This window comes from Melozone crissalis, unplaced genomic scaffold (assembly GCF_028551555.1).
Source record: "Melozone crissalis strain CALT ecotype California unplaced genomic scaffold, PUWL_Pcris_2 ptg000178l_1, whole genome shotgun sequence".
In the NCBI taxonomy this organism is placed as follows: domain Eukaryota; kingdom Metazoa; phylum Chordata; class Aves; order Passeriformes; family Passerellidae; genus Melozone; species Melozone crissalis.
Window position 1 is genome coordinate 1,134,570 of NW_026535945.1, and position 13,267 is coordinate 1,147,836.

Here is a 13,267-nt window from a genome sequence, read left to right on the forward strand (position 1 = left end):
TGCCCTCAGGGGAATTTCTCACAGGTGCCTTGCACTGACTCTTGGTGTCTGTGTGCACACACGAGTGCCTGTGCTGGGGAAATGTGGCAGAAATGCTGCTCTCTGAGGGGTTGTTGTGCCTTGGATAGCTGAGTCAGTCAGGCCTGTAGGGAAGGTTAAATCACGAGGCCTAAGTTAAATTAAATGCTGCTGAGAGTTGTTCTTTTGCTAAGTGGTTACCTTTAATATAAGTTTTATGTTATGTTCTATATTGTTAAATATTATACCTCTGTTAAATTGCGAAGTCATAGGTTTAAGTTAGGTTACATGCTGTTACGCTCTGCTCTTTTGCTAAATTGTGAGGTTGAAACTATCAGTTAAGGCTAATGTATAAGTAATGTCCGGTTAAGTTTGAGCTCTGTTAAGCTTTCAGGCCATGTTCCTTTTATCCTTGCCCTTGCTGTCCTTGTGTCACACACACACAGAGAGAGGGACAGTTCTCAGTTAATTTCTGGTTTGATTGCCTGGGTTCTGTTTGGTTTTGTTGTTGCTTTGTTTCCCTGGTGTGCCTGAAGAGTCCAGTCAGGAGCAGAGCGACTCTTGCCAAGGAACTTTGTGCTGCTGTTGGTTAATATTCAATCTGGTTTTTCTGCTCCCTTGCTGGGGATTTTTTCAGCTCTCTCAAGCCCTCGTTCATAACAGGGTGAAGGAGCCCTGGCCCAGGCTCTGGCCCTGGACAACACAGGGACCCTGCTGGGAGGTCCCTGTCCCCCTGTGCCACCCCCAGGGCCCCGGCCCCCCGTCCTTGTGTCAGGCTCTGGGGTCGATCTCGTGGAACATCCTCTGGGGGAGGCTGCAGGGCCAGGGGTGGGGGGACCCGGGAGGACAGGGGACCCCGCTGTGCACGAGCAGGGTTGGACTGCTCTGGGGGGAGCTGTGAGGGGGGCCGGGGCAGAGTGACCTTCCCAGTGACCTCACACAGCTCCCGTGATGTCACACAGCCCCCGTGATGTCACACTGCCCCTGTGATGTCACAGAGCCCCTGTTATGTCACACAGCCTTCTCTGTGATGTGACACTGCCCCTTTGATGTCACAGAGCCAACTCGATGTCACCTTGTGATGTCATACAGCAGTGCTGTGACATCACAGAAGACTGATGTCACAAAGTCACCCTCTGATGTCACAATCTGTTCTGTGATGTCACAGCCTGCTCTATGATGTTCCACAGCCACCAGGTGATGTCACAACCAACTCTCTGATGCCACAGAGCCACCCTCTATGATGGCAGACTGTGTTCTATGGCCTCAGACCCTACTCTGTGATGTCACAGCCAGCTCTGGGATGTCACAGAACCTTCAAGAACCCTCAAGAACTCAGTTCTATTGAAACACTGAAGTTTCTTGTACTTTGAAGAGATCCCTGTAAGGGACACGACAGGGAAAGTGTCCCCAGGCCCCAGGCAGAGCAGAGAACTGCAGGCACTGATGGCAGCTGCGGACAAAGAGAAGCCAAGTCTTGGTGCCCTGGGGCACAGCAGCAGCGTCTGTGTCACCAAGGGCTGGGAGGAGACACCTTGTCCTGAGGCACTGGGGCCTCCTGGCACAGCCCCAGCCAGGCTGGGCACTGTCACCCCCTTGTCCTGTCCTCAGCATCTCCCCCTAGCCCACATCCCAGTGGCCTCAAGGATCTGCTGGAAGGAGTCCCTGGGGAGCCTTGCTCAGCAATGGCCCTGGGGGCTCCTGAATGCTCCCTGCAGGGAGTGCAGGTTTTTCAAAGGACTTGGAGTTTTGCTTTTGCTTTGGAGTCTCTGAGAGCTTTGTGCAGTCATGGCCTCCAATTATGTGTTGTAGTTAGTTCTTAGAGAGGCTTTGTCAGTAACACCACTCAGTGGGGCTCATTAATGCTTCAAAGTACTTCAGTTCTTTCAAGGTACTTGGTGTTTCCCTTTGGATAGACTCTGGGAGATATTTGTCCAATCATGGCCCCAATTATCTGCGTTAATTAGTCCCTGGAGAGCTTTGTACTGACACTCAGTGGGGCTCATTAATGCTTTGAGACACTCAAGGTGCTGAAGGTGCTTTGGATTTTCCTTTCCACATTGAGTGTCTGAGAGGTTTTTGTGCCATCCTGGCCACCAATTCTCTCCTGCAAGGAGTGCATGAGGAGCCTGTGTTGGAGAGGGACCTCAGTGGGAGCCATGAATGCCTGGAGAAACTTGGGGTGTTTCCTCTGCCTTTGACTCCTGGCAAGGTTTGTGCAATCTCCTCCCAGGCCCTGATGTTCAAGGGCTCAGCTCCAAATGCACAGTGAGGCTCATGAGGATCAAGCAAGTCCTGACAAACCCTGGCTCTGCCTTGATTTCCCTCTGCTCCAGTGCAGTTCATTAGGACGGTTTCCTTTGACAGTTATGGAGAAATAGTTCAAAGAGCTTCCAGGAAATATGTAGTCCTATTTTAAAGGGTGTCTTTTATTGCTGTTCCTATTACACAAGAGGTGATTGCAGCATTCAGTGACTGATATTGATCCAGGGACTCTCCTAAGGAGCCCTGGCCTGCTCAGAGAAGCTGTGCCTTGAGCTCTGAGCCAGTGTAGACAACCTTGCTCCACATTCCCCAAGCCCATTGTGTCTCTCCTCACTCACCTGGAACCTGCTTTGCTTGAAGAACTGGCTGCACACAGCCAAAGAGGGATTTTCCTTCTTTGATTTTTGAAGCAATCTAAAACTCCTGAGTTTCCCCATTGCAAACAGACATCCTCCTCAAGTGTGTGCCAAGCCCAAGCTGCCACCAGGAGCACTCCAGACCTGCCCTGGGCCAGCTGTGAGGGTGGATCATCATCCCAACATGCAGTGGTGCCATTGCAAGGGACTGTTGCCATGGACACTGCAATGACCCCACTGCTGGGTTTGGGTGCCATGGCAACCCCCATCAGTTCAGGTTTCCTTGGAAACCAGCCCAAGGAGCCATTTCTGCAGCCAGGTTCCATGGCCACTTGTCTGCAGAGCTGTTGCTGTCCTCAGCGGCCATGGCAACCCTGGGACAAAGCGGTGCCAGGGCTGTTCCAGGTACAATTGCAGTGACACTCGTTGGTGCCACCAGGTTCCATGGCAATGGCCACGGGGACCCGTTCCTTGGTTTGGTGCCATGGCAACCAATGCCCGGAGCCCTTGTGATGGTTGGTGGCCATGGAAAGCTGCCCTGGGCCCTTGCTCAGGGCTGGTGTCAGTGCCCAGAGCCAGAGGGGATCCCTTGCTGGGGGCTGTGCCATGGCCACCTGCCCTGTGCCGCGCTGGCCGCTCAGGCACCACGAACCAGCAGCCAACGGCACTGCCAGGGCCAAAGGCCAGGTCAGCCAGACAGAAAGGGGCAGGGCTGGGCACTGTTTCCATGGCAACCGGCACTGGGGGGACACCTGGGTCACCTGGCCTGGCAGTTGGCATGGAAACCCCTGGCAGGCACTGAGGGCACAGCCCCTGGCACTGAGACACTGCTGGGCCGGGTGCTGAGCACAGGGCTGAGCACGCAGAGATGATTTTGTTCTTGCTGAGCTGCAGCACAGCCAAGGCCTGTCCTGCCCCTCGTCCAGCCACGCTGGGGAGGGGCTGGGGCTGCGGGGGAGCTGGGCAGGGGACACAGCCAGGACAGGGGACCCCAACTGACCCGGGCATAGCCCAGACCAGAGCACATCATGCTCAGGGTATGAAGGGGGGAACAGGGAGGAAGGGGGGAATTTGGGAGTGAGGGCTTTTGCCTTCCCAGGTAACGCTTAGGCAAGAGGGGGCCCTGTTTCACCAGTGGGCAGGGTCACTACCAAAGACACAGACACCAACTGAAGGAATTGTGTCATTTTTATCATGCACAGCTGCAAAGATTTACAAAAGGATAAGCTCAGCAAAGCACATCATCATTAGCAATGAATTACAAAAGAAGCTCAGCAATCCATCATAACCCATCATTACATTTTGATGACCAATCCCTTGGTGAAACACCAGAGGTGTTTGTGGCAGACAAAGATTCTGGCTGACTATCAAGGTACACCTTACAGACATCAGCAGTACTTTAGTGATACCGTTCTTCATTCTTTTTTCTCAATCTCATTCCAATTAGGAACAAGAATTCTGCTGTGCATGGAGCTGGCACCTTTTTAATTCCAGAATAATGACCCCAGGCCCTTTGCTGTTCAGCTTTACCATGCTGTCTGTGGCTAACAAGGCTTGGGGGGGGGCCCTTTCCCCTCTGGCTGGAAGGGGCCGGGTCCCAGTCCCTGAGGGGCACCCAGGCTCCTGGATGGAATTCCTGTGCAAGTCCCTCAGTGTCACAACAGCCTTCACAGGGAGCCCCGTGGATCAGAGCATTTCCCAAAGGGTCCCTTGGGGCAAACAGGGAGATCTGGTCTGGCAGGATGTGTAAAACCATATCCTGTCAGATCTCCTTGTTCTCACACAGGATCCTTGGATGCAGGGACACATTCCCATTGTTCCTGCCCAGGTTTCAGGACTCAGAGTTGTCTTTCCCAGGAGTTGCTCCTTCAGCTGCCTTGGGAGGGCCTTTTGGCCTCGGGACCCACACTCTGGCTCCATTATTAGGACTGCTGCACCCAAACCCTTTATTTGCACAAACAGTGGTGATTGGAGGTGGATCTCCTTTTTTCACAATCATTCCTAAAAATGCAGTATCAATAATTGTACTACCCTGTCACAGGGTTGACTAATCCAATCCTGGTCACTATTGTTTACAGAATTACTGTAATTTCTCCTTGATATTCTGCATCATTTCCTCCTGCCATGACAGGAACACTTTGCAAGGCCAAGTTCCAAGGGAGCAGTAACCAAAGCAAAGTGTCCTGGAGGAATCTGAATTCCTGTTTCAGAATTGATAGCTGTCATTGGCTTTGAATTTCTCCTAATTAATTCCAGTGCATGAAGGCCCAGCCCTGCAGCCTCTGGGCTGGCCCTGCCAGGGGCCATCACAGCCAGAACAATTTCCCAGGCAGCCCAAGTCTCACTGCCCATGGCTGGATTTGCAAACTTGGGGCAGCCATGCACAGCCAAGGGGTTCCATTTCCCCAGTGGGCCATTGTGAAGGGCATGGAGCACATCTGGGAGATGGGTTCTCCGTGGACAAAGGTTCCCATCTCCTTATTTTTCCAACTGCTCTTTTAACAACCCCTTCACCCGTGCACCCAATCCTGCAGCTTGTGCATAATCTGGTACATGAAAAACCCTGCAGGCAAAATCACAGTATTTTTCACAGGAACAGACAAAGCACCCTGCACCACAGTATCAGCAACCCCTGCAAAAATAGCCAATTTTCTCCCTTTCTCCCTTTTTCATTATATACAATCTCAAAAAGTTGACCACTGACATTAGGGTCCTGGCCAGTCCTGTTCTGTAGGGTATTTAGTGTTACATCCCTGAGCAGCCAAAGCTACCAAATTAGTATTGTCAGCACTATTTCACGTTATTATATAATTTCATAGATAGATAGTGATATAGAAATATAGATAGATACAGACATAAATAAATTTGTATAAATAGATATATTGAGGTCTTATTATACTATAAATACATATATAATTATTATGTATATAGATATTTCACTTGCACAAATGCATATCAGTTCAAGATTAAAACCTTCTTCTCTTGCTCCATGTGGGAGCATTCCAACAATCATTGTTCCTTCTGAAGGTGCTGTTTCCTATGTACTCTCAACAAATTCATCTTTGTCTGCCCAAACCCACAAGGTCTTTTCCTTTTCCATGTGCAATTTTTGGATGCATTTGAAGACATCCAGGGGTGCAGCCTCTTTTAGCCAACTGCCCCACTGCTCCCACGGGACTCCAAACTCAGCCCACTCCAGAGCCAGGGAACTCCAGGGAAGGGCTTCCCAGCTGGGAATTTCTGATGGGACTGATTCCTCACATTTACACTGAACAAGTGACATTTTGTTGGGATCTGGCCAGACTGTGCCAGTTTTGTTTTACCAGTGGGCAGGGTCAGCACCAAAGACACAGACTCCAACTGAAGGAATCAGTGTCATTTCCTGCAGTTCAGAGCAGCAAAGAATCACAACAGGAGCAGCTCAGCAATGGACCCAGCCATCCCCACCAAAGATTGCAGCAGTGATTAACAAAGATCCAGCAGCATTTACCCTCTGCCTTTACCATCCCCCAGACCCACACAGCAGCTGGGCAAGCTGTCACAGCCAAGGGCTGCAGAGCCACTCCTGGGCACTGGGAATTCCTGCAGGTGCCTCCAGCCCCAGGTGAGGCTCCAACCCCGCTGGGAGAGGGCCCAGCTCTGACAGTGCTGAATGAACAAACTGACAGCACTGCTAGTGTGGCAACATCTGCTTTCATCCTCCTCTTGGGTTCCTCCCAAAGCCAGGCCAGGGCTCAAGGAGGAACCAATGGAGGTGACTTTGACCATACAGCCCCAAACAAGGCCAGATGTCAGATTTCATGGCCTTGTCTGGCTTCTAAATACACAAAGGTCAATACATGTTTCACTAATGAGTGGCTACATCTATCTCAGTGCTAATGACCATGCATATTTCATCAGGGAGCAGATACAAAGATAACCTTTGCTTGGAAGGTTCATCCAGAGGCCATCTTTGGCTCAGGGCCTGCTGTCCAGGCCTCACTCAGGGCTGGTGTCCAGGCCTTGGCACTTCAGGGACATGGTTTAGTGCTGGGCTTGGCACTGCTGGGTTCCCGGCTGCACTGGGTGAGCTCAGAGGGCTTTTCGAACAGAAAGGATTCTGTGGTTCCATGCTAATATCCACTGCATTCAGCTGGGGCTATTTTAGCAGCATTACTTTGCTCAGAAAGTTCCCTCTTGCCCAGCTCCTGTGGCCTGAGGCTTCAGCTCCTTCAGCTCCTGGTGCTGAGCTGCTCATGCTGAACGAGACGAATCGGAGAGAAGAACACAGTCCATGCAATTCCTTCTGGGACACGGAGAGGGGAGGCTGTGCAAACAGGAGCATTGTTTGCTGTGGCCTCCTCTCTGCCCTTCACGTCTTTCAGCGCTTTGAACCAGCCAAGAGCTTTCTCCAAGAGTGCAATGGAGCAGCTGCTCCTGCTCCCAGGCCTGGCTCTCTCCAGTCTCTGCCCTTGCCTGGTTCTGTCCCTCTTGCTGTGCCCTCTGTTTCCCCAGGGCTCGCTGGCTGCTGCCCAGGACTGTGGCACTGGCACAGATCCAGTGCTCAAGAGCCTCCTTTCTGTGCCCTTGGAGCTGCCTGGGCACAGCAGCCTTTTCCATCTGGAAGCCCCCAATGGACAGGGTGTGCCCAGCTCTGTTCCTTGCACAGCCTCCAGGAGCCCAGGGCTGCCATCTCCAGTCCCTGCTGGCACTGGGGGCTCCCAGGTGCCTCAGGCTGCTGTGACACCGCTGCACACGGGAGGCAAGAGGTGAGCACAGGGTCCCCTGTGCTCAAAGTCAGCTCCATGTGCTGCTGCTGCTGCAGCTGGTGCTGCTGCTGCTGCTGCTGCTGCTGCTGTGGGGTCATTTGTGCAGCCCCGGCCCAGAGTCAGGGATCAGATCCTGCCAGTCTCTTCCAGCCCTGGCTGATCAGAGTTTGGGCCTTGGAGCCTCAGGTGACCAAAGGCAGCTGCTGCTGGTCCCTCTGTGTGCCCGTGTTCAGCAGTGCTGCTCCATCAGTCTGTGCCCAGCAATGGGGAAAAGTCTCAGCTCTGCAGGGCCAGGAGCTGCCGGGCTCTGCCTGAGCAGCTCAGCCAGCAGGAAGGGAGCTGCTCCACACGGGAACCAGGAGCAAAGGACATTCCTTTTATAGGACATGTTTTCTATTGAAAGGAAAAAAAAGGAAAAAGGAAAAATCTAGGTAAATTGTAAAAGATAAGAATAAAATCCAAGTGTTAGTGAAAAAACATAACACAATGTTAGTGAAAAAAACAAAACATAAATGCAAAGACACATTCTTTGCATTAAGAGGTAAATGATCTTTTTCAAAAGAGAACTCAGTTCTTTACATTGTAAATGTGCTGATGGCATGCATCCATCTTACTGACCTCAGCAGCCTCTTAAAAGATTTTGGGCTTTGTTCCCAACACTGGTATTTGAAATTGTGGTTGAAGCAAGAGGAAATTGCTTTGTGCCCTTCCAGCTCCAAGCAGGACTGGGAATGGAAACTCTGTCAAACCCCAAATCCTTTAGAAGATCACCTTCCTTCTCACCCTGCAAATGAGCTGCACATTCCTGTTGTAACTGCCAGGAGTTTCTTAGAGACACGAAGTCCCACTGACAGCTTTTTGCTCTGGTTTGGCAGTGCAGAAGGGCAATTCTCCATCCATCAGCTCCAGACTGCAGTACCTCAGGAACACGGCCCACTCGCCAGCTTTGGCCCACTCGTGGCACTTCTAGAGGAGGAAGAAAGTGCAATTGCACAATTCCAGCCAATCAAGAAGGAAGAATGGGACAGACAAAACACCCTGTCCAGATCCAGGCATTCAGCTGGGACTGTGGAGAGTTTGGGTCCTTGCCAGTTGGATGTGTGTCCCCAGCTGCAATCTCTGGGCCTGCAGCAGAGTCTCACTCACCTGCCAAAGCAGAAAGCTCAGGCGCTGTGCTCGCAACGGGCTGGTCTGATGCAGAGCTGTCAGAGCAATGTGAGGGCAGAGCCAGCCCAGCTGGGCCCAGGGCTGAGCCCAGCAGAGCCCTGGCAGAGCCCAGAGCAGCCTCAGCACCCGCAGAGCCCGGCTGCAAGGAGAGAAAGCAGAAACCGCCCGTCAGCTGAGGGCTCCTGTGCCCTTGTGCAAAGGCATGCGGTGCCCATGCCATGCTGGCTGCGCCCAGAGCTGTGCCCAGAGCTGCCCATCCCTGCTGCCTTTGGCACAGAGCAGGAGGGCAGCACATGTGCCCAGCCTGCAGCCAGCCACGGCACATCCAGCCCTCAGCAGCTGCCCGGAGCAGGATGCTCCTGTGCTCGCTGCCATCTCCCAAAAGCTCTGATCCCACCCTGCCAAGCACACAGGGACCCACCTCACGCCAACCACGGCTGCAAGAAAAGCTGCTCCCAAACCACGGCCTCAGCCTTCTCCAAGGGCACGGCCCATCCACACCACAGCTGCTCCCAAGCACTTCCCCATCCACACTGGACCACCTGGAACACTTCCTCTGGAATAACAAACAACACATTATTGAAAAGAGTTTAGAGACAAAATGGGAAAACAAGAAAATTGGTAAAAAGTCTTATCTCTGTCAGGGTCTTGAGGAAGGCCCAACCCCTGCATGCCAGGGAAAAACCCAGCCATGGCTGTGGGAAACCCACACTTTCTCTCTTCCCCCCTGCACTGCCCCCCAAAATCACAGTGACCCCAAAGCAAACAAGGGCAGTGGAGCAGCCCAAGCCCTTCCTTGCCTGCACAGCAAAGCAGCTGTGCACAGGTTCTGGAGTCCCACCTCTGCTCCCACCATGGGGGTTTGTTTGTGTCGGGCTGGCTGCCCCAGCCCCAGCCCCAGCCCCAGCCCCAGCCCCAGCCTGGGGCATGGTGGGTGCTGGGGGCTGTTGGCAGGGCCAGGAGCCCAATCCCATTTCGTACCCACCCCAGCCCATGCCCCACCCTGCCAAAAGCAGCTGGGAAGCCACTGAAGAATTACTTGCATCTGCCCCAGCAAAGGGGGAGCCTTTGGTTCCCCGCCACGCTGGGTTATGCCCAGATCTGGCAGAATTTCCCGGGTGGGACTCATCTGCAAATTCCCTGTGGAGTTTGGCTTTGAAGAAGGTGCCAGAATCAAAGTGCACCACCTTCAGCCTCCAGTGGCCAGGCTGAGGAAGAGCTTGTCATCCTTGATGTCATCCTCGCTGTCTCCGGCAGCAGCAGCAGCAGCAGCAGCAGCAGCAGCAGCAGCAGCAGCAGCAGCAGCAGCATCCCCACCCGGTACAGCTTCTCCAGGGGCTCCTTCTCCTTCCCTGGGGGCAGACCAGCCTCTCAGGGCTCTGCCCAGGGCCCCAGCTGTCAGGGAACCAGGACAAGCAAAACCAGCTGGGATGGCGGCCACCAGTGCTGGGCAGAGCAGCTCAGCCCCAGCACAAGGGCTGTGTGTTCCCATCCCATGACCCCGGTGCAGTGACACAGGCAGCACAAAAATCTCTGAGTTCCTTTGCTTCTCATTGCCAAGGCATATGTGGAGCAGGAACTTACCAGGGCCCTGGATCAAAGTGTGCCTGTGGCTCTCTCCCTTCTTCTATGGCAGAGGAATATCCCACATCCAAGGATAACAGAACAGGTCTTCCAGTGAGGGTCTGTCCAAGGAGTTCACGGATAAACACCACCTGATCAGGTCTTTGCACTCTGGGAAGAGAAAGCAGAAACTGCCGGTCAGCCAGAGAAGACTCCTGTCTGCTTTGCCCCACTATTCCCACGCCCAGGCCATGCTGGATGTGCTCAGAGCTGGGCCTAAACTTTCCCATCAATTCCCTGTTTTGGAGGAGAGCAGGACATGTGCCACCTCCTCAGCAGCTGCCAGAGCGGGATGCCCACTAGCCCGCTGCTGGCTCCCAGCACTGGGATTCCCCCCGTGCCCAGAGAAGAGGATCCACCTTGAGAGAGCCCTTGTGGCAGCGGGAGCTGGCCCCAGCTGAGGTTCTGGCCCCTTCTGAAAGGGTGCTCCCCGCAGACCATCTGGTGCAGCAGGATGCCCAGGGACCAGACTGTTGCTGCCTCGCCATGGTACCAGCCAAAGTCGTTCCATTCCGGGGGGCTGTAGGACAGTGTTCCTATGGAATACAGATGGAGTTCAGCAGGGGGATGCTGCTGCTCCCAGAGCCTGGCCCCAGCATCCCTGGGTGTGCAGGGGCTGCATCAGGGGCACACGGCGTGACCACTGCCCTCTCGCCAGCATCTGGGACTTGTGCACAAAGTTAGGGTTGGAAAAGAAGCCTCTGGTGTTGGAAGAGGGCAGCCCTGGCTAGGTCCGACCATGACATGCAAAGGAAAAACCCACTCCATGCTGGGGAAAAAACATGCCCTTATCCTCCCTGCCTGCATTTCCCCAAAAACATTATGAAGCCAAGGGAAACAGGGCGAGTGAAGCAGCCCAAGCCCTTCCTGTCATCTGCATACCAAAGTGGCTGGGGCAAAGGTTCCGCCCTCCCTCTCTGCTACCCCAACCCACGGGGCTTTTGGTTGGGCTGGCTGCCCCAGCCCAGCCCTAGTCCTGGGCAGAGTGGCTGGCAAAGGCTGCCAGCAGGGCTGGAAGATGGCTGCCCACCCAGCCCTGCTCTAAAGCAACCCAGCTGAAGATTCAGTGCCCTGACTGGCAGCAAAAGGGAGAATCCCCGCTGCCACAGCCAGCTTGGGCTGGGAGATGTTGGGCCATGAGATGTCAGCAGCGGGAGCACAGCCCTCTGCAGGCTCACCTGCAAAGTGAGTGTAGACTGTGTCCTGCAGGTAGGTGCCACAGCCAAAGTCAATGAGTTTGGCCTGCCCGGTGTCCAGGTCAACCAGGATGTTCTCTGGTTTGATGTCGCGGTGCAGGACCCCACAGCTGGTGCAGTGCCGCACGGCCTCCAGCACCTGGCGGAACAGCTCCCGTGCCACCTCCTCAGGCAGGAACCGCCGTGCCCGAATGAAATGATGCAGGTCCTGACACCGCTCTGGCCGCTCCAGCACCATCAAGATGCAGCTGGGGAGCTCGAGCCACTCCAGCAGCTGGACCACACCGGGGAAGCCAGTGGACACCCTGGCCAGCAGCACGATCTCCAGGGGTGCGCTGGTGCCGTCGGGCTGCGGGAGGAGCACGATGCCGTCAGTGGGGCCGATGCCGTGCCAGGCCTGGGGAAGCCCTCAGCCAGGCCGGGATGCTCTGCGCCCTGCGCTGGCCCCACGCCCGCTCTCTCTCGGGGCGTTCTGGTGGCTCCCACCGTGCCGGGCGCCGGCTCATCCCCGGCCGGCAGCCCCGGCTGCTGGCCCTGCTCACTCACCAGCTCGCCCCAGTGCCGGACGCGGTTCCGTGGCACCCTTTTGATGGCCACCTGCAAGCCAAGGGCATCAGCGGGGTGAGCTCGCCGCCCGCACTGCGAGCCCCATCCTCCGCCCTCCGCCCTCCTCCTCCTCCATCCCCTCCTCCTGCGCCCGCCGCCGGCCCCGCTGCTCACCGGGGCGCCGTCCGAGAGCCTCGTGGCCGCGAAGACTCTGCCGAAGCCGCCGCGCCCCAGCAGCGATCCCAGCCTGTACCGCTCCTGCAGGGCCTCCTGCGCCGTCCCTGCGGGCGGGACGCGGCTGTCAGCGCTCGGCCCGGGGCCAGCAACGGCCCCCGAGCGCCCCTCACCCGCCCCGGGCCGGCCATGCCCAGGCGTTCCATCTTCGGAACGCGGCACGGGAGGCTCGGGGCTGGCGGCCGCGCTGCCGAGCGGCGGAGCTCGGGCCGGGGAAGCCGCAGCGGAGGCGGCGGGAGCGGCCGCGCCGCCTGTGTCCTCCGCGGGCCGCGGGAGGAGCGGGGGCCGGGGCCGGGGCCGGGGCCGGGGCCGGGCTCGGGACTGGACCCTGCGTCGGGTCCGGGGCCGGGCTCGGGCCAGGCGGAGGCAAAGGGCGGCGATGACGCCCCCGCCCCAGGCACTGATGCCCGCCCAGCAGCGCCACCGCCAGTACGGCCAGAGCCGGGCGGAGGCAAGACCGCGGCGGGATGGCCGGGGCCGGGCACGGGGCAGCCCCGCCCGGGGCCGGGGGCGGGCCGGGGGCATGGCCCAGCCCGGCAGGGGAGAGGGAGGCGGGGAGAGAAGAGGGACGCCGGGCAAGGGACCCCGAGAGAAGGGTGCCCGACAGCGGAAAAGGGAGAGAAAGAGAAAGAGAGAGAGAGAGAAAGACTATTCAAAACTATCTGTTTTGCTGCTGCTGCCGCTACTGCTGCCGCCGCTGCTGCTGCCGCCGCCGCTGCCGCTGCTGCAACTGAAGCACCGGGGCCGTTCATCCCCGTGTCCGTTCCCCGCTCGCCCCACGAGCCCCACGTTCGAGCCCCGCGCGCCCCGGGGACAGCCCCTCCGTCTGCCCAAACACGTGAACTTTGCAGCGCTGAGCGCAGATGCAGAGCCCTGACTCCTGCACACTGGCACAGCGATCTCCTTCCTCACTGCTGTGCATTGTCCTTGCTGAGGGTCAGACACTGCCGGGCCACCTTCCCTTGGGGTAGGATTCCTACCTGACCCAAGCACTGCACTTACATGTCCAGTGTTGCTTTCCTGTGTGGAAAGGAAAACTGTGTGTAGCTCATGGTATTTTAGAGTGTCTAAAACTTGCCAAGTCACAGATTTTAGAGGTGAGGTGCATTTGGAA